We start from the raw sequence: 21,063 nt of genomic DNA on the forward strand, positions 1-21,063 counted from the left end.
CCTCGTCACTCGAGTCGCTGCAGGAGGTCAGTAAGGGACTGTTTTAGTGAACCCTTAGTCGGGATTGGTCGATATTGCCAGGTGGAGTTGTTACGAAGCGTTGGCCGATGCCAATCCTGTTCTGGGATAATGATGGGTAATGCCTGTAGCACTTGTTCTTTAAGGTCAAGCGCTTTTATCCCCGGGATCCCTAAAATGTTGATGCCCCCTAGGACAGCCTCTAGGGGATATTGGTAGCCTTGGACCCAAAATTTGACCTTTGTTGTGACAGCGATAGCGTTAAGCCCTTGTACCTTGATCGTTTTGGCGGCCTTTTGATGAGGTATCATTGAGGTAACCACATTGGTCTGAGCTCCAGTATCGAGAAGGAAGAATGCTTGTTGCTGGTCATCCGGATCAGCAGGGTTGCAAACAGTGAGTTCGGCGTATGGTCGAGAATCCGTACAGTCAGGTCTGAACTGGAGAAGGCTGCCGGCAGAGGCAACGGCCATCACTCGTTTTTTGATGAGTCCTCAAATTTGAATCCCAATGCTTCAGCCAGACAAGACTGGCCCTTTTCTCCCAAAATTCGTAGCTGCACCTTTGTAAGTCCGGTGCGGGAGAGAAGAAAACCAAACATGGTTCTTTCCCTCAGGGTTCTCTCCTTCGGGGTTCCTGGAGGTGACCACCCTTGCTCTCATCGAGGGATAAATTCTTGCCGTCTGGGTCTCAGTGTTCCGGCTGGGCATATCGAAGATCGGTCCCTTATAGTATCAGAAGCTTCTTCACTTTGTTGCATAAGTGCTTGTAGACATGGGAGATGGCCCAAGAGATTTCCCACCGGTTGACCTGCCATTGGGTTAAAAGAGAGTCGGAGTGTAACGGCATTTGCTCCTCCGTATACCTCCACGCAGGCCTCTATAGCTTCCAAGGGCGTTGGGATCGCCCCAGGGTCCGATAGGTGGCGATGAGCCTATTTCTCTTTTCGTTGCATGGCAGTTAGTCCCATGGGATTTGTTCTCGGACTCCATGAAAGATATGACACCCCAACTATAGCTAGGAGGAGTTGCTCCGCAGTAGCCTTCTGTGGAAGACCTTCGTGCCAGGTGTGAAATTTGTGGGTTACCTGTCCCACTACGAGCGCCGGGATCGGGATGGGCCAGTGGGCACTGTCTGTGACCACATTCAAATCGGTAGCACGCCCACCACTCCATGCCGCCTGTCGGGTCAAGGCACTCGCTTCTTCTTTATCCAAGGTGTCAGATCCGAATTCCACTATTAACCGCCCTAACCACATTGCTAAGGTTTCTCCTGATCTTATTTTAGTTTCCTTGCAAAGCTCTTGAATCTCTGGTCTGGTGCGTGTGCGTGAGATAAAGATGGTGCTACACGTACCACTGTTATCTGCAACATGCTTTGTCACAGCTACCGGGTGAGCTGCGGTAGAGAAAGAGTTAAATTCTTCGTCTGGAAACGTTGGATATATCTCTCCTCCCATTGCCCCCTCCCCTTGGCAAGGAGGCGGGGCCACTAGGAACAACATCACCTCAGGGGGCGGAGGCGTTAGGCGGATCCTCGCCGGGTCTTCTGAAGCTCCGCCCCTCTTTTCCGGGTTCCCCGGATGGCTCGTGCTTCTTTCAGCGCCATTTTCTGCTAGCGGTATCATGTGGCCGGTGCTTCTGACAAGCGCCACTCCAGAGCCTTTTGCTGCCAGCTCCAGCGACTCCTTACCCGCCATATGCATCTGTGCCTCTAAATTTGCGTATTCCCTTAGTAGACTCGCTACTGTACGGAACAGCACATTTATCATTTACCCCTTCTTCCATTTGGTTAGACCCCATCTCGGCACATGACGGCCCTTAGTTTCCAAATCCTCCCGGAGCTGAACGAGGAGCTCATGACCCCGCGATTCCAGCACCAACTCCGGACAGTTAAACCAGTCCATGGGAGTGGATTCCCCTCCTTCCCTTAAGTATCGAATGCATTGAGCGAACTCTTGAGCAGGGGTCAGCTTCTCTGCCTTCCGCGCTTTCACCCCGGCTAAGGATATGGTTGAGGTTTCCTCCAGGGGATCGATAATAGACCCGGTCGCTCCCCATTATACATCCAAACTCCCCACGGGATAGCTTAGTTCTCCATTCCTTCGCTACGGCTTCTTCTTTCTTTACAGAGAAGTAACCATCAATATTTCTTTCATCCCCTTCTACCACCTGGTGGTAAGCTATATGCGCCCATAGATTGTTGGCATTCTCTACATGGCGGTTCCCGGTGCGCCAGGGGCAACACCTAATTAGGTTCTTCTCCATCACCGTGCCCTTTAATCCCATCCTCGTCGCCATGTCTCGGACGGCCAAAGCCAACTCGAGGTGATTCAATAATTACTCGTTTGTCGGGGCGGGCTGGTGAATAGAGAGGCCGAGAAAGCTTTATGGTTGTCAAACTTTACTTACGTCGCTTGCTGTTGCGACGGAAAATGGTCCGGTCGTCTGAACAACTACGTTAGTTGTTCCAGCTGGCAGGGCTCAGGCCAGCACGTCTGTCTACAAATCAGGCCGGCAGGGAAAGGGATACATCTGGGATTGCGCTCGGTGACGAGGAGACGAATCGATAGGTGATCAGTCTATCGATCAGCTCAGCCACGAGTCAGATCTCTTCAGAAGCACTCTGCAGCGTGCTCAAAGTTCTCCGACTTGGGCGGAAGTCGTGCTAATTTTTAAACGGCCAGCAAGCCAATTACTAGCTGCCATGTGTGCACAATTTAGAACTGGCCAATAGCGGGACACAAATTTACATCCGAATGGCGGGAACTCTCTTGCACCGGGGGTTTTCTGCAGCAACAGAAAGCCTTTGCTTTTGCAAGAGGCTCTCATGTGGCGGGAAAATTCCACTGTGCCGAGGCACCAAAATCACTGGGTTGTGACAGGCCCAAGACTCACCCTTGACAGTTACCCTTCACCTACATCTGGGGTGGATGTCTTTGTCCCAGCCTTCTTAGACACTGAAGTCTCTGGTAACTTCATTGACCTGACCTTTGTGGAACAACATCATATACCAGTTAGGCCAAACAAAAACACCTTGCTAAAATCAGGCTACACCACATCCACCAGTCTCCCCACATCCACAGAGCCAGTTATAGAAGGCAATCAGGTTAGTCAGGCATGACTTTCCCTTGGTGAATCCATGCTGACTCTTCCTAATCACCCTTTTTTTCTTCCAAGTGCTTACAAATGGATTCCTTGAGGATCTGCTCCATGATTTTTCCAGGGACAGTTGTGAAATGCCACTTAGTCACTAGGAAGTGAGCCAGATTTGAAACAGTAACCATTAAATCCATGTCTCTCTGTGTAGGTCAATGCTTCTCAACCTTTTTAGACTCAAGGTATGACTCTCTAAAAATGAGACACACCTCATTAGACTTGAGGCATCCCTCAGAAAATGCCATAATTAGTTTTCACTCATATTTGAGTACAGAAAAATAGTAGATAATTTTTTTCTGGTACAAAAAACTCAGAAAGACCCCAACAGGGCAGAATATTTTTAAATGCTATGGATTCTTATTTGAAATCTCTGGATTTATCTTGGGAATCAGTTGGCACACCTAAGAGTGCTAACATTGCACAGCTTGTGGTAACCTTGAAAAAAATCCCAAAGCACCCCAGGGTGCCATGGCATCCTGGTTGACAATCACTTACCTAGGTTTTTATCCACCCTCATCCACTGACAATAGCAAGGGGTTGAATCAGAATACCCTCAATGTCCCTTCCAAATCTGGGGTTCACTAAGACTCCTGGAAACATTTGAGTCACTTAACTAATGTCAGGTTAATAGGAGCAAACACAATTCTATCAACCTTTAGTCTACCAATATCAAACCTGAATTTGACCCATAATGAATACTTTGGATTTCCTGTTGTGTATAAAAGTATGTAAACAGCTACCCACAAGCTATAGTTTGAGTTCTTTTTTGGAAGCCTGAATGACTGTGATACTTTTACTTCTGCTTTTTATGTCATTTAAAACTGACTGTTTACTTGGCTTTGTTAACGGCAACTGACTCCAAGCAGGGTGTTTGCTTCCAGCCCAGTGCTACCCTACCACAAAAACAAAATGAGCAGGCTCTTCAATTAAACTGGAAACCACAGGACTGTATTAAATGATAACAGAAAACAATACTTACAATAATTACAAGATTATTTACAATGATACGTGAGAAAATGATGACTAGAAAATGGTATTTAGAGGTTTGTTTTTTGGAAGATGGCTTATTGTTATGTAGCCTGTCCTCCAATGACAGTGATGGGGGTCAGGCAGGGTGCTGATGGAGGGGCCGGCTACTAGTGCAGTTTTCTCTCCTCTACAGAGCCAGGCTGAGACCCAGTGCTTAACTATATACAATGTATTACTATAATAAACACATATACTTAAGATAAAACATGGAATATTTACAATAAAGTTTTGTATATGACACTACATATAATGTCCCACAAACCATATAATTTACAACATATATAACAATTAACACAATAAATAAGATAGTTAAGGGGATAAACACATATGGGAAATCAATTTATATAACCCAAATAAGCTAATAATAATATTCCCTAGACCTACCAAGTAACAATACAAATATACATATTAATACATTAAGAACATATGAACCATATAGACTCTCTTAAACAATAACCACAGTTATATAGACCTTGACACAACAGCAATCACGCAAAATAGGGAGTGTACTCAGTACCTCCCCAAGGGGTTTCCTTGGAGCCCTGCCCTGAGATGTGGACATGCGCCTCCTGTGATGGAGGGTAGAGGTGGCAGACCCTCCTGTCCTGTGTCTACCTCCCCTGCAGGGCCTGCTTCCCCAGCAACTCATGCTTCATCTCTGAAGAAGCCAAGGCTCATCCCCTGGAGGCTGATCCCATGACAGCCTCTCTCCAGCGGCACCTTCAGCTCTCCTCGATGGCCTGGCACCCCGCACTGGGCAGCCCAGGGCTCGCTCTCTCTCTCTCTCGCAGGAGCTGAATCCTTACAGGGTCCAGTTGCCTGGTCTCATACCAGGGGTTCTCCCTTTCCTAGGCCCTGCTCTGGGCACTGGGGCTCTTTTAGGTAAAGGCTGAGCCGCACTGCGGGGCTTCAGTCACTTGGCCTAGGGCTAGGGCTAACTTAAGCAGCCATGAGCTGCTCCAAAGGTGGGTCCTCCATGCACTGACCTGTACACTGGATGAGGCCGAGCATCCATGAGCTGTTCCAGGGTGGATTCTCCATGCACAGATCTGCTCACCATGTGGGACCCAAGCAGCCTCAAGATGCTCCCAGGGCCAGCTCTCCATGTGCTGATCTGCACACCAACTGCCCACCCACTTGCTTTCTGGGTTCGCAGACTCAAGTCACCTTGAGTGGCTCCGAGAGCCTAATCCCTGTGCTCCGATTCACACACTGCTGAAGCTCAAGCAGGGTCCCAAGGACGGCCATCGCCAGAGCTCCTCTCTCCTCTGTCTCTCATCATCTCTTCCCCGTGTGGTAAGCATGCTCCCCTCTTATACTCTTCAGGGGCTCCACCCCTGAAGTTCTCTGGACCTGGCTGGTGCAGTTGCAATTCAGGTCCAGCTGCTCCTTGCCCCCTCCCTTCAGGAAAGGGCAGGACACTGCTTTCCTTGTGCTGCCTCTAGATTAGTGGGTGGGCTCCACCCATCAAACAGCAGACCCTTGAGCCTGGAACTCAACCCAAGCCCCAAAAAGCCTGCTACAGGTAATATAAAGATATGTATATGTATTAAAACAATAGTCCAGGGTGGCAGCAAGGGTTAATTGATTTCTAAAGGCCTGGTCACACAGTTCTCACATCCTTTAAAGCAGACAACGTGTCTAGCACAAGGCCAAGAGATATACACATAGCCTGGGAAATTGTGGGCACATACCACACTGATTTAAACACTGGCTACTGAGGTATCTCGAACAAGGCTAAGAATATCATCATCCCACTCTACTTGGCCTTGGTGAGACCACACCTGGAATACTGCATCCAGTTCTAGGTGCTGCACTTCAGGAAGGATATGGAGAAACTCAATAGAGTCTAAAGCAGGGCCATATGCATGATTAGAGGCCTAGAGAACAGGTCATATGAGGAGAGGCTAAGGAACTTGGGACTGTTCATCTGGGAGAAGAAAAGACTCAGAGGGGACTTGGTGGTAGCCTATAAACATATCAGGGGCATATATCAGGGCCTGGGGGAGCCCCCCTGCACTAGGCAGGAAAGACAACTGAGGTCAGGTGACCCCAGCAACATGACCATCCAGTCTCCTTTTGAAGGTTTCCAGGATAGGTGATTGTACCACTTCTGGAGGGAGTTTATTCCAGAGTCTGGACACCCTAACTATGAAGAAGTTTTTTCTAGAGTTAAGCCTGAAATGGTCTTCCAGGACTTTGTGGCCATTACTTCTGGTTTTCCCCAAGGGTGCCCTGGTGAACAGTTGCTTGCCAGGCCCTTGATCTATTCCCCGATGTAGCAGTAAGCTGCTACCAAGTCCCTCTCAGCCTTCTCTTTTTTAGGCTGAAGAGACCCAAGTCCCTGATCATACACAAAGCTCTTCTCTGGACTCTCTCAAGCTTTTCCATTTCCTTATTGCAATGCAATGCCCAAAACTGGACACAGTACTCCCGCTGCGATCTCACCAACGCTGAGTAAAGTGGAAGAATCACTTCCTTGGTTTTGCTTGAGATGAATCGGTTGATGCATGCCAGAGTATTATTTGACCTGCTGGCTACAGCATCGCATTGATGGTTCATGTTCATGCTACGGTCTGTTATTACCCCTTGGTCCCTTTCAGTCATGGTACTAGTCAGTTTGGAGCCACCAAGCCTGTAAGTATGTTAGGGATTGTTCATCTCTAGATGCAGCACTTTACACTTCTCAATGTTGAACTTCATCTGGTTCCAATCCACCCAACTTGCCAGCCTGTCTAGGTCCGCCTGTATCTGCAGCCTATTTTCAAGTGTGACCACACTCCCCCACAACTTGGTGTCGTCTGCAAATTTGCCCAGTGAGCTCCTTACCCCCACATTCAAACCATTGATAAAGATGTTAAAAAACACTGGACCAAGCACAGACCCCTGAGGGACACCACTGGCCACTTCTCACCAGTTCAACACAGATCCATTCATTAGAACTCTCTGGGTCCTACCCCGCAGCCAGCTTCCTACCCACCTACCTGTCAAGCAGTTATGCCCACAATCCTCCAATTTTCCTGTGAGAACATCATGTGATAACAGATTAAAGGCCTTTTGGAAGTCTAGGTATATAATGTTGACCTCCTCTCTCTTATCCAGGTGGTCAGTTATCAGGTCATAGAAGGAGATGAGATTGGTAAGACAAGACCTGTCCATGATGAAGCCATGCTGGCTGTCATTCAGAATCCTGCATTCTGCAAGTGTATCACACATAGACTCCTCAATTAATTTTACAAGGATTTTCCCTGGGATAGGAGTTAGGCTAATTGGCCTATAGATGCCCAGGTCCTCTCTCCTCTCCTTCTTGAAGATGGGCACAAAATTGATCTTCTTCCACTCTTCAGGGACCTCTCCAAAGTGCCACAAGTTTTGTTAGAGTTTCACCAGAGGTCTTGTGATGACTTCAGCCAGCTCCTTCAGCACTCTTGGATGAAGTTCATCTGGTCTTGCTGATTTATAAATCTCTTACTTTTCTAACTGATCATGCACCAGCTCAGTGTCAACAGTATGAAGGTGGTCATTCTGATGATCTGTAAGGTCCTTTCCAGCCCCTAACATCTATGAAACTATGAGACAAGGTGGCACCATCTCACAAGGCATGGATAGAGTCATCAGGAGGGGGAAAGAATACAAAAACAAAGATTTTTGAGCAACAAAGAGTCCCCTGTCTCTAAGAGGGGAACCCAAGGCACCATGGACAGAGGGCATACCACCAGTCCACCTCATCCGCCCCACTGGTGGGCAGAGGTGAGCCTCGGTCTCTGACCTCCAGGCTGCTGATATCTGACATCTAAAAGAGATCCTCAGAGTGAAGCCACATCCTGGCCAGATGTATCTCAACTCTTGATGACAGCCCTAGGATTGGTAGCCATAGAGTTGCTGGTATTATTCTTTTCTGCTATCACTGTGTATCAATAAATTTGCCTATTATCAAATGGAAAATTCGTGGTCAATCTGAGGGTTTTGGGTCCCCCCAAAACAAGGCATCTGGGTCCTAAATCCAGTGCCAACAGAAAACAGTGAGGGAGAGAGAAAACAGAATAGAACAGAATGCAAACCCTCAATCTTAGAGCTGCAAACAATGTTCTAAGTTACACTAGCACATACAGAGAGCCTCGCTGTTACAGGCTCTCAGGCCCTATGCTTACAATGAGAACTGTACAGATGCCCCACCTTCCCAGGAGATTTTGCTCTCTTCAGGGTACTCTCTCACCTTCAATCCAGGGAATGGGTAATACGTTACCATAAGAGTTTTAGCCCACTGGCACTGGTCCTTGTCTATGGTTGTATTCCCAGAGGGATCACCAGGGAGTCTTGCTCTACCCGGGATACACACTCACCTCCAATCACTCCACAGACACTAGACATTCACCAAACACCTGTAATCTCATCCAGCCTCAGACTCACCAGACCCAAGGTGTATCTCTTCAGACACAGCACTGGTCCCTTTAACCTAAAAAAATAAAAATTAAAAAATTGCCCCACATTCACAATCCAATCACATCTCTAAGGTACCTGTCACTCAAACACATCCAATTGGGGCATCCATCAATCAACATGTTGAAACAAACTTATTACTCTTCACACTTCTGACCAATCGTCATTCACTGAGGGAATAGCGGTCATCACTTTTGGCACCCAAATCCCTGTTGCCAGGTCTCTACTGCACATGCAAATATATGTATTTAGGTCAGCCCCTCCTCAGAAATAAAATTTTCACTGCAGAACCATGACCTTTTGTGCAGGACTTGAACATTTAACATTACATCATCACCTTCGGATTAGCTAGGCCAGGGAATGTGGCATCACTGGGCACTCTACAGCTTGCCTACCATGAATATTAAAGTAATATATCTTGCCTGTAGACCACTCCATTGATGCTATGATTTGATTTTATAATGATTTTTATTTGGAGATAGCAGCACCGACTAATGCATTGGCCCCTAAATTACTTTACTTTTCATTTTACTCCTACAGGCCAAGATTTACCTCCACTTTAACAACACCTATGAAATCTTGCACAGTAGAATGTGAATGATCTTGCATGAGTTTGTGGGTGCTACAATTTATTGGACCAACTACATGGTTGAGATAGACAAGCTTGCATGATATAGATGTTTGGCTGCTTATTTAATGCTGCCATGAATGAGGGTGAAAGAAAGCTACTTTTCATGTGTGCTTCCATTTTTATCTGATTGCTACACTTATTCATGCATTTGTTTTGTCAAGGCTGCAATGCACTCTATGTAGGATTTATTCCTGGGGCCATTTAGAAATGGAGGCTGTACAACCTATAGTTTTTAAATGTAGCTTCACTCTGAGAGCACATAAAACCAATGCTATAATTTAGTTTACAACACTCTAAATAGTTTAAGACAGTGGAAACCAAACTTTTTGGCAGAAGGGCCACAAATTAGTCCCATGCCCTCCCCAAGTACCTCTTAAATACCGTTTCTCTTCCCAATATGCTGTTTATCTCTCTGCTCCCTACTCTCTACTCCCTGCATGTTCTCCTGCTCTGCCTTCTGCTCCCTGCCCTACTGACTGCTGTGTTGCTTCTTTCCTCCCTGATCTGCTGGGTGCCACGCTCAGAGGTTGACCAAGCTATTTATGCACAAGATATGACTACTTAAGAGCTCAGCTTTCTCTCTATACAATACCACGGTACTGATTAGCATGGAACCTTCTTGTTTGGAAAGGTAGTAACTTTCTGGCAGTACATTTTCTACCAGTGGCCTAGATTTGGGAATGTTTTTCCCCTCAATTTTCCAGATATCAAGAAGTTCATCTCTTCTCTCAGGTACTTATGGGGAGGGATTTTGATTTTAATCCAGTCACTAATTGGTGGACACCAGAGATTGATAAGCATTTATATTCTATTGTTGATTATGTTTAACATTGGTTATGACAGTCTGGATACATGTGAGAGCTGTGGATGACTGATCTTGCATCTGTAAAGGGAGTAAGTCAATACCTTAAAGAAACCCATGAGTTGAATTTTGCAGATCACTGTAGGAGAAGAAAATATCAGACAATGGTTAAAACCCTCCATTACCTAAAGTAAAAGTGCTTTTACTATACCTTCTAAGTAACATTTCTAGGATGAAAGTTCATGAAGTGCTCGCCCCTACCCTGGGGGTCTTCAAAAGTAGGCTAGACAGCCACCTAGGTGGGGTCATTCAACCCCAGCATCCTTTCCTGCAGGCCAATCTAGGGGTGAAAAAATTGTGGTTCATGGTAGCAAACTGAATTTAAGAGGAGCCAAGAATCTGGTCCCTGGCTGTAACAGGGGGCCTGCTTGGGGCCGATCTCCGTGGCCCACCCACCTGTTCCTGGGCTAACCACCCACATTCTCGCCCACCACATCTTGTTGTTAATTAGTTAAATAGATGTTAATAAGCGGGAGGCCGCCCATTTTCTGCCCCGATGCCAGGGAACGCTATCTGCGGCTCCTTTCATCCACTCAGGCGGTCTCTTCCGTCATCATACCAGGAACCATAGCTCCCTGAACTGATCCCCCTTCAGGTGCAATCTCCCCACTGGGACCTTTGGCTCTCTAGCCCTGACCCACCTCCAGGCCAGTCAGAACCCCAAGTCTTCAGCTCTTGGGTGTTCCTTGTAGTGGGCCCCTGGCCCTTTGACCCTTCTGGTCCTGGCCCTAGCATGGGCCAGCCAGGGGAAGTTCAGACAGGCCTGAGTCTATGGCCCTTACTCTTTCACCATGGGGTCCACCTTCCCAACCCTCCCACAAAGGGGTAACCCACCTGGTTGTGAGGGCTAGGGGTTAAGGTGCCCCAACCCGCCTTTCACCAGGGTAGTAACTGGCCTGGTATTTCCTGGGGGCTTCCACACCACTGAGAGCCCCACCAGGCCACCCACTCCTGGCAGAGTACAGTTTTAGGTCATACCCAGGACCAGAAGCCTCCTATCCATCCCCTACAGCTCCTCCCTTACATCCAAATGATATCAGCAACCCTCCGGCCAGGCAATGTCGTTGCCTGGCCTCCAGCAGCAGAACTGCCCTGTTTATATGGGCAGCCCCAGATCCAAAATGGCTGCTGTCATCAGGCACCTGGTGGCTGCCAGCTCCAGGCCCTTAAAGTGGCAGGCACACACAGTGCCCTGGCACACTGACCTTTACCCATCACCAGGAAATTAAAACCTCTGAGGTTTCTGCTGTGAAGCTAGCTAATTTAAACCCCATTCAGTAAGAGTTAAAGAAGTCATAAAAATCCAAATATTGTGAACTAGCTCACCATAATCCGTTGTATGCTTTCTAAACATGAATGGTGGTTTTATAGAGGTTGATTGGTTGTCAAGCATCAAGACATGTTTATGAAATACTGGCTTTTTGAGCAATCAATAACCCACCCTCAAAGGAGGAATTGAAATTCTCCATGTGAAAGGGGCTCAGTACTTCCTGACAAGCCTTCATCAGCCAGGAAGCACAATGACTCAAAGCACGGATTATGAAATAAATTTATTTCTATAGGTTCTCACAGTGACCTGATAGTTCTTCTAGGTTTGAATGATCACTTGGCACCTTTAGCTATTGCCTTACATCCACAGATGTAGTCAGAAAGTAACCTGTACTATCTGTGGAGTAACCAGATATTTCAGAGACATCCTGTATTGTTCATCAGGGGACCCACCCCAAGTGATAAAAGTCCACTGATGGAGATTTCACACACATTGTGCTGATAGAAGGAAATGGTTAAGAATCTCTCTTCTCTATGTTAAAGAGAACATACATTTACAGAACTCACATTCACCCTTCGGTGGGGGAGAGGGTTGGGGATCTTAGACCACGTTTCACCATTTTTAAACCAGTCTGTGTGTGCTGAACTTCTGTTCTGTTACAAGTATAGACCAGCTTTGCATGCTGAACTTTTGTTCTGTTAATAAGTATTGATCAATTTCCAGTCACTTATACTGGTAAAAGTGTAATGTCTGTACCTGACAACAATGTGTGCAAGCCACTCTCTGTCTTCTCTCTGCTATGAGTCTCAGAATGCCACAGGACAATATTTTCCTTTTCAAGAAGAAAAGTGCTGTCTACTTTTACATTGTATTTATGTGTTAAGCTGCAATGTTAAAATGAAATGTTAAAATGCTGCAATGTTAAAATGCCCTCTATGTGGCATTGGTCAGAGCGCAGTTAGAGTACTGCATCCAGTTTTGACTGCTGTACTTCAAGAAGGATGTGGATAGCCTTGAGAGGGTCCAGAGGAGGGCCATTCATATGGTTCGGGGCTTACAGGACAAGCCCTATGAGAGAGACTAAGGGACCTGAACCTCTTCAGCCTCCTCAAGAGAAGGCTGAGAGGTGATCTTGTGGCTGCCTACAAGTTCATTAGCGGGGCACAGCAAGGGATTGGAGATGCTCTGTTCACCAGGGCGCCTCTTGGGGTAACAAGGAACAATAGTCACAAACTGACAGAGAGCAGATTTAGGCTAGACATCAGGAAAAACTTCTTCACGATAAGAGTGGTCAAAATTTGGAATGGACTTCCAAGGGAAGTAATGCTCTCCCCTACCTTGGGGGTCTTTAAGAGAAGGCTGGATAGGCATCTTGCTGAGGTCATCTGACCTCAGCACTCTTTCCTGCCTAGGCAGGGGGTCAGACTCGCTGATCTGTTGAGGTCCCTTCCAACCCTAGCATCTATGATTCTATGAAATATTAATTTCTGGTAGGGAGATTAGAGACATGGAATCTAAATTATTTTATCTTTGTGTAGTATCTAGCATGAGCTGGGTCCAGCCTTGTTGGAGCCAGTAGATGTTACCACAATGTGAATGTTAAGCAACAACAACCACACACACCCCACCATTCAGAAGAGAAAAGGGGTGTTTTATAGTGCCTAAAAGTGTGAAATGCATTTAGTGGCCAATGACTTAAAATAATGACACTTAGATCAGAATTTATCCTGAAGTTAATACGGAATAAAAATCAAACTAGACCGACAAAAACCACAGAAAAACTCAAACAAATTTCTGGAAGGTTGACTGCAAAATTACTTCTTCATGGATGTCTAGTTGTCAGGAAAAAAACACTTACAGTAAAAATTTGTGGTTGGAACTTAATGCATGCTTTCTCTTTTCTTAGCTTGTGAGATTTTCAAAAATTACACACACTCAAAGTCTTTTTGAGAATGAGATCAAAATGCAGTGACCTGATTATGACTGAGCACTATTTTGTTTTTAATGGCTCCAGTGCTGCTTGTGCTAGAAACTGTTTGAAATGGCCTTACACCTTTGTCTGCTGGAACAGATTTCAGATCTCTACAAAGATTTACTGTACTTCTCTATTTAATAACAGTCATTTTAATGGAAAATTGAAACATAATACAGTACAGTAACAAATCATAGCTCAGTATTATAATTAACTAGGCAGGGATAGGAAACCTCAGTTGGGAAAAAAGAATTTTATTTAGACATTTAGAAATATTTACAGAAATCGAGTTTTGATATATTTATTACTATTGTGCAAAAGATATATAATTTTCATTGGTAACAAGTATTACACAAATCAAAATAATGCAGTTATATTAAATCCTACAGATGATGGTGAAAGTATGACTGAACCTTTAAGGTAATTTTCAGCAAATCACAAATAGTACGTGAATTACATACCATTATAAAAGCAGTGCCCTGTACAAAATTGTCCCTGAACTAATGCACATTGGTTGAAAAGTACATGGCACATCATAAAGGGAGCAAGGGAGAGAAACCAAGATTTCTAAATCACCTTCCTCTGACTTGCACATTTGGATCTCATTAGCATGTTGGAAATTATCTTCTTTATGTGTTATTTGTAAGGGGAGAAGTTATACATATACCGGTTGACGGGGGAGGAGGGGGGCAAGCCCAGCTAGGGATACATCCCAGTCTGCAAGGGGGCTTCCCCCACCCCAGCAAACCCCAGCTGTGGTCTGAGGCCAGGGAGGGAGGTTAAACACCCATTCCCCAACTCAAACTTACTGTTGGCTGCAACTGTGGACTAGAAATCCCAGAGGCACCTGGAAGCAGGAAGATGAAGTGATGAGCAACCCTGCAGAGTCCTGCTGCTGTGATTGTGGACTGAAAATCCCAGAGACCTTGGGGACAGCAGGAAGAGGAAGTGAATACACAGCCAGAGAACCTTGCTCTAGCACCCCCTGGCTCTGGCCTGAGCCACAGCCGGTATGTGGCGCATTTCCTGAATCAAAAGTAAATGTCTATTCGTTTCCATTTCAATTTAATCTGGGAAGTTTAGACTAACCTCCAAAGACTGAATCGATTCAGCCTCAAGCTTTTTGACTTTCTGTACCTAGCCCAGAAGAACAAAAGTATATCAACTGCTCTGAGACACAATATCTGGCAGGTAACCTAAATTGTTCAAGATTGTACAGTGGGAGCCTCACTAAGATTTAAAGTTAAGGCTGGCAATTTGGAGAACTCCCTAATACAGCATTGCAACTGTAAAGAAAAATATGTACACAGAGGAAGGAGAAAATGGGTAGGAAAGAAAGGAAGGGAAAACAAAGGCATTGTTTCTCTTTTGTGCCTTTCAAGAGATGTGATGCAGATTTCTGGAATGGGGTCTGGCGAACAAAGTTAGCCTGAAAAATTGAGAAAAAGAAACAAAAATAAAATTACCCCAACATGAACTCTGGCTCTGCTCCTGTGAGGGTCATCACCCTGCTGACCTCAATGGAGTGTCTGGACTGGGTGCTCAATACCACCCAACACACACCTTATACCTCGCAGGACTGAGGCATCGATAGGGGTGCATCTACATTAGTAAGACTCCCTTCCCCCAACTCCTTCCCCTGGTTTCTTGCCTCTAGAAGACAGGATAGATTTGCACCTATACATCTCTGATTTAATTAGTCTATAAGGTGCAAATCTACGCTGCCTTCTCCCTGACTTCAGACTAACACAGCTAACTACCTGTCTGTTCTCGCTTCCAGTCTCTCCAATGCAAAATGGAGGCAGCCTGCTGTTCGGAATTTGACAACCTTACTAAAGAAACAAGGAAGCACCTTTGTGATCTCTGGCCTGAACCACAAACAAAGTAAGCTGACTTATCCAAAACCATGTGCCTACTACATCCTCCTCTCCACAAGGAAGGATAACTTCAATGTGGAAAGGTGCTGAAGGGGTTCCTTGAAGAGCATGCAAGCTTAGTCAGGGTGTTTGCACACTTGGGACAAGGCTCTGCAGCAGGCTGGGCACACAGAATGCATGCATGTGATTGGACAGCTGGAACTCTAGGGAAGGAGGCCTGGAAAACCATGGGAGACTAGCTGGGGAGAGAGGAGCTGAAGCTGTGCTAAGGGGCCTGCTACCAGGACTATTGCTTCTGGGACGAGTGGCAGAAGAATTGTGACTGAGTGAGCTGCTACTGAGGGCAGAGGAGCCACCAGCTACTGAGTACCCAGGATCTCCTGGCATCCTTTACTAAAGGAGCAGGGGTTGTGCAAAAGGGTTCCCTTCCCCACTTCTAATATCCCCGGGTGCAGGGAGTCACTGGAGGGAATCAGGGACAGGGGTTGCTAGAGAAGGCTTTCTGGGAGAGCTAGAGAAAGCAGCAGGGAATTGTGGCTGTGCGGGAGCTCCAGCAGAGCTCAATGAAGTAAAGCTGAGAAGGGGCACTCCAGGTGCCAAGCACAGGGGTGCTGCCTTGGGAAGTGTCTGGGGAATGGTGCAATTGATTGCAGGTGCCCAGGAAAGACTAGGAAAGGGAAGAAACCCTGGTCTGCAGAGCGGCCACACCTGAGGTCCTGACAGGCACCCCCATCTTCTGTTCAGATGATGGCATCACCACCCCCCTTCTGTGGTAGAGCGAGCATCACTCCCCAGCGCTCCATTGCACAGTGGGCTACTTTGCTGCAGGCAGTGTGATTTTTGTGGCAACCTGGCTGGTTAAGTGTTATAAGTTGCCTGAATGTTAAAGTTGATAACATAATTGTTTTGGTTACATGATAAGTATTTGTTTTATCTGCTGGTATAGATTATTACTGAGCTCACTGAAAATATTTTGTTTGTTATTTATGGGATGTCAAATTTGTCATTCTCTCAGTTATTATTGTAAGTAATAAATTATTGTAAATAATTATTTAGTGTGTGCTCTGGTGCAGGGAGGACCACGGGAGAGTATTCTCAAGAGTGGTGCTCCCAGCCTGTAGATGGAGTGGGAGTAGACCGAGACCTATTGGCACCCCAGGATCCCCAAAATTTGGATGTGGCTGCGGGTAGTGCTGCCAAATGCTTAGTGTGCCACCACAGCCAAAGAGGATAGCAGCCTTTGTAACCTGTAAATCATAGATTGGCTGTGCTGAATACCACATCTAAAGGGAGAAAAAGGGTGAGCAATTTCAGAGCAGGAAATCAAATTGCTAGGGATTTCAATTCTCCTGGCATTCACATACAATCCAGAGATGTCAATTGCTAACTGGTGCCTGTGAGGCCACTTCAAGCCAGACATTCCTCACTCAGCCCACGGGGAGCCATCCATACCTACTTGTCATCCCGAAAGGAAATAGCCTGTCATGCTTGGCTGCAGTATATCCTGAAAAGAGTGACAGAAGGAGTGTCAGGGGCATCAGAAGAAAATCTGACCTTTCTGTTACAGCACCAAGTAAATCCTATTTATTTTACATGTATATAAATGGGTAATGCTAATTTTTCCTGAAGTCTTCACAGTCCCACCCTACTATCCATAGTGTTCAAATATTAGTAATTTTGTAGCATGCAACTTCTTTTGCTTAAATCTGAGGGAACTATTAATACATACATTTCAAATACTTGCAGGGATGAATAGGAATGATTGAAATGATTAACAGAATCTACACAACTGTGTAAATATGAAAACATAAAAGTCCTATTAATCAGTATGTCATTTATACAAGGCTCTGGGGATTCTATTATATATTGAGGTCCTGCCCAGAAATCAACTCAGGTTTGTAAATCACCTAAAGCTGTTACCACTCTGTGTATGTTTTATTGTATTTATTCTTTTTCAAGACATGAAACAGCTCAAGTTTGTGTTTAACCAGTTGTTGAAGCAGATTATATTTAAATCTTACTTATATTTTCATTCATCATGTGATTTACTTAATTCAATGGTTCCTTTTTTCAGGTCTTTCAGATACTGGAGCCATTATGTGATACTATCAAGAGAGAGTTTGGAAAAAAGGAAGTATTGAGAACTTTATTTTCAAAAGAAGATGTTCAAAAAGTATGAATATTTGATAGTTTATTGTTTTCAGAGTTTGACTTGAGGCATATTGTTAGGGAAACAGAAGTCTTGTTCATTTAAAAGAAGGACGTAGAATCTTTGATGTGTTCCAATATTGGGTATTATGCTTTTGGATTCGTTTTCTCCATTTTATAGTACAGTTGGAGAACATTAATGTTGTGTTTAACTTCTGTATCATTTTAATATTTCTTTGTTTCAGAGCCTAAAATAAAATACTTTTTTCTCTACTCCCTAAACTTTAAGCCTGGAGAAAAATTTGTATGGAAAATGATTGTTAGGAAGATATAATTAAATAAATTGCCAAAAAATATTACTTTAGAGGAGCAAAGGCAAAATACTGGGGCTTTTGGCCAAAAAAAATTACCATCGTAGAGTGTAAAGATTGTAAAATTGTATTTCACATACATGACTTCAAAGAAACAATTACATTCTCATTCATAGGAATGCATGAGTCCTTACCAAAAGCTGGAAGAAAAAAAATTAAGATTGTTCTTCAGATCAACCAATCTGGCTCAGTTAATTAAGATTCTTTGTAACTACTCTTGGTACTAGGCATCTCTTGATGTCTCCTAAAATGAATTATGTTGTTTTTCATAGATTTCATAGAAATTAGGGCTGGAAGGGACCTCGGAAGATCATCGAGTCCAGCCCCCTGCCCAAAGGGCAGGAAGTCAGCTGGGGTCATAGGATCACAGCAAGATAAGCATCCAGTTTCATCTTGAAGGTGTTCAATGAAGGCGCTTGAACCACCTCCGGTGGCAGGCTGTTCCAGACCTTGGGAGCTCGGACAATAAAGAAATTTTTTCTTATGTCCAGCCTGAAATGATCTTGAAGTAGTTTATGACCATTCAACCTAGTCGTCATCCCTTGGGGCGCTCTGGTGAACAAACTTTCCCCCAGATACTGGTGGTCACCCCTGATAAACTTGTAGGTGGCCATCAGATCACCCCTGAGCCTGTGCTTTTCCAGGCTAAAGAGCCCCAGGGCTCTCAGCCTGTCATGGTAGGGTCTGCTTCCCTGACCTCTGATCATGCGCGTGCCTCTTCTCTGGAGCCATGCTCCATTTAGGTCATTTAGTCCAACCCCCTGTTCAAGGCAGTTTCATCCTTATCTAAACAATACTGTACTGTACTGTACAAGCAGTGTCTAATCCAATGATTTTTCAACAAGGGTGTGATCATGCGCGTGGCTCTTCTCTGGACTCTCTCAAGCTTCTCCACATCCTTTTTGAATTGTGGAGCCCAAAACTGGACGCAGTGCTCCAGCTGCGGCCTCACCAAGGCCGAGTACAAGGGGAGAATGACGTCCCGGGATTTGCTTGAGAAGCATCTATGGATGCAAGCCAGCGTTTTGGTTGCTTTACTAGCCGCAGCATCGCACTGCAGGCTCATGTTCATCTTGTGGTCAATGATGACCCCCAAGTCTCTTTCTTCCACAGTGCTAGCCAACATAGCACTGCCGAGCCTATAAGGATGCTGCGGGTTTTCCTTCCCAAGGTGGAGAACCTTGCATTTATCAGTGTTGAACACCATCAGATTCTCGTCCGCCCACTTGCTGAGCCTGTCCAGGTCAGCCTGGATCACCCGCCTGTCTTCTGGTGTGGTTGCTTTGCCCCAAAGTTTGGTGTCATCGGTGAACTTGGCCAGTCCGCTTCCGACTCCAGTGTCCACATCATTAATGAAGATGTTGAACAGTATGGGTCCAAGGACAGAGCCCTGGGGGACCCCACTGGTCACAGGACACCATGATGAGTGACTTCCATCAATTACTACCCTCTGGGTCCAACCACAGAGCCAATTTTCCAGCCAGTGGATCGTGGAGGACCCAAGGCGACAATTGGCCAGTTTCTCCAAGAGGCGATCATGGGAAACCAGATCGAAGGCTTTTTTTAAGTCAAGATATATGACATCAATTTCTTCTCCCTTGTCCAGGTGATATGTCACCTGGTCATAGAAGGAAATGAGATTGGTCAAGCAAGACCTACCCGCAACAAACCCGTGCTGGCTATCCCTTAAGATGTTGGCATGCAAAGTTGGAAAAAAAAGAAAGCCAAGTGAAAGTTGCTAAACCTAAGAACAGCCAAAAAAAGCCTCTGTGGAATAAACATAATTCCAGTTGACTACGTGGCAGCTATATATTAGGAAGATGTCCTAGTATAGAATGTATAGGTTAATTCAAAAATTAAACATTGGTTGGTTTTTTTTAAATGGCATTTTTTTTCAAAGAGTCTGATTGCGGCCTGCTGGCATCAACCTCATGAGCTTGTAAGCCAACAGAAATTTTAAAAATAAATTAAAAAAACAAAACAAAACAAAAACAGGAAACGGAGAGCACCTAGAAATTAAAAAAAATGAACAGATAAAATAATTGACTTTCCATATTGATCCATTCAAAATTATATTCACCAGTCATATGATCCACATAAAATGCTAATTGGGTCTTAATTTTCCTATGGATTTCTACCCTAAAGATCCGGCATTCTGGAGGGAACATCCCTTGCATTCTTCATGTTTTTGAAGCTGCCCTTTGGCGTCAGTGAAGGTCCTATGAATGTGGAGTATAGGAAAAGTGATCTCCTAGGAAAACAGCAGTCCAACAATTGGGCCTGGGATAGCACAGAGACATATCTGGCATATGAAACTAATTTTAATTGCTACTGAGGCAACAGCTGTTTAGGGTATATGTTGTGGGGAAGAGAGAGAGAGAGAGAGAGAGAATGTCTTTTCCTTGGCAGTAAATGCTTAATTAAAGCTTCACTAATCAAACCATACAGTGGAGCTATGTGTTGACTACTGCCATTAGAGAAGCCTGAGAAACTGTCATTTATAATGACCCAGGCTGCCTTTATAAATGACAGTTACCACTGAACCAGCAGTACTGAATGACCTACCACAGTGAGCCCCAACAGCCTCCTGGAATGGAGGCTGTCTAAAAGCCATGGTGGGAGGAGGAGGAAAGGGTGGGGGGTATATTTTTAAAAAATTCTTATCCCTGCCAGTGGCCCTGACTTGTCTGATATAGCCTCAAATATAAGAATTTTAAAGCCGCCTCCTTTTGTGTGACCCTTTAAAGACAACATGAAGATGATTGCCCAGAATGAATTCACTCTTCACTGGGCACAAAGGGAAGCAAATTGCACACTGGAATCTGCAGATTTCATTACACCCCAAGATTCCCTCACACCCTTGTTGAAAAATCATTGGATTAGACAATGCTTGTACAGTACAGTATTGTTTAGATAAGGATGAAACTGCCTTGAACAGGGGGTTGGACTAAATGACCTAAATGGAGCGTGGCTCCAGAGAAGAGGCACGCGCATGATCAGAGGTCAGGGAAGCAGACCCTACGATGACAGGCTAAGAGCCCTGGGGCTCTTTAGCCTGGAAAAGCGCAGGCTCAGGGGTGATCTGATGGCCACCTACAAGTTTATCAGGGGTGACCACCAGTATCTGGGGGAAAGTTTGTTCACCAGAGCACCCCAAGGGATGACAAGGTGAAGTGGTCACAAACTACTACAAGATTGTTTCAGGCTGGACATAAGGAAGAATTTCTTTACTGTCCGAGCCCCCAAGGTCTGGAACAGCCTGCCACCGGAGGTGGTTCAAGCGCCTT

This window comes from Alligator mississippiensis, chromosome 7 (assembly GCF_030867095.1).
Source record: "Alligator mississippiensis isolate rAllMis1 chromosome 7, rAllMis1, whole genome shotgun sequence".
NCBI classification, from domain to species: Eukaryota; Metazoa; Chordata; order Crocodylia; family Alligatoridae; genus Alligator; species Alligator mississippiensis.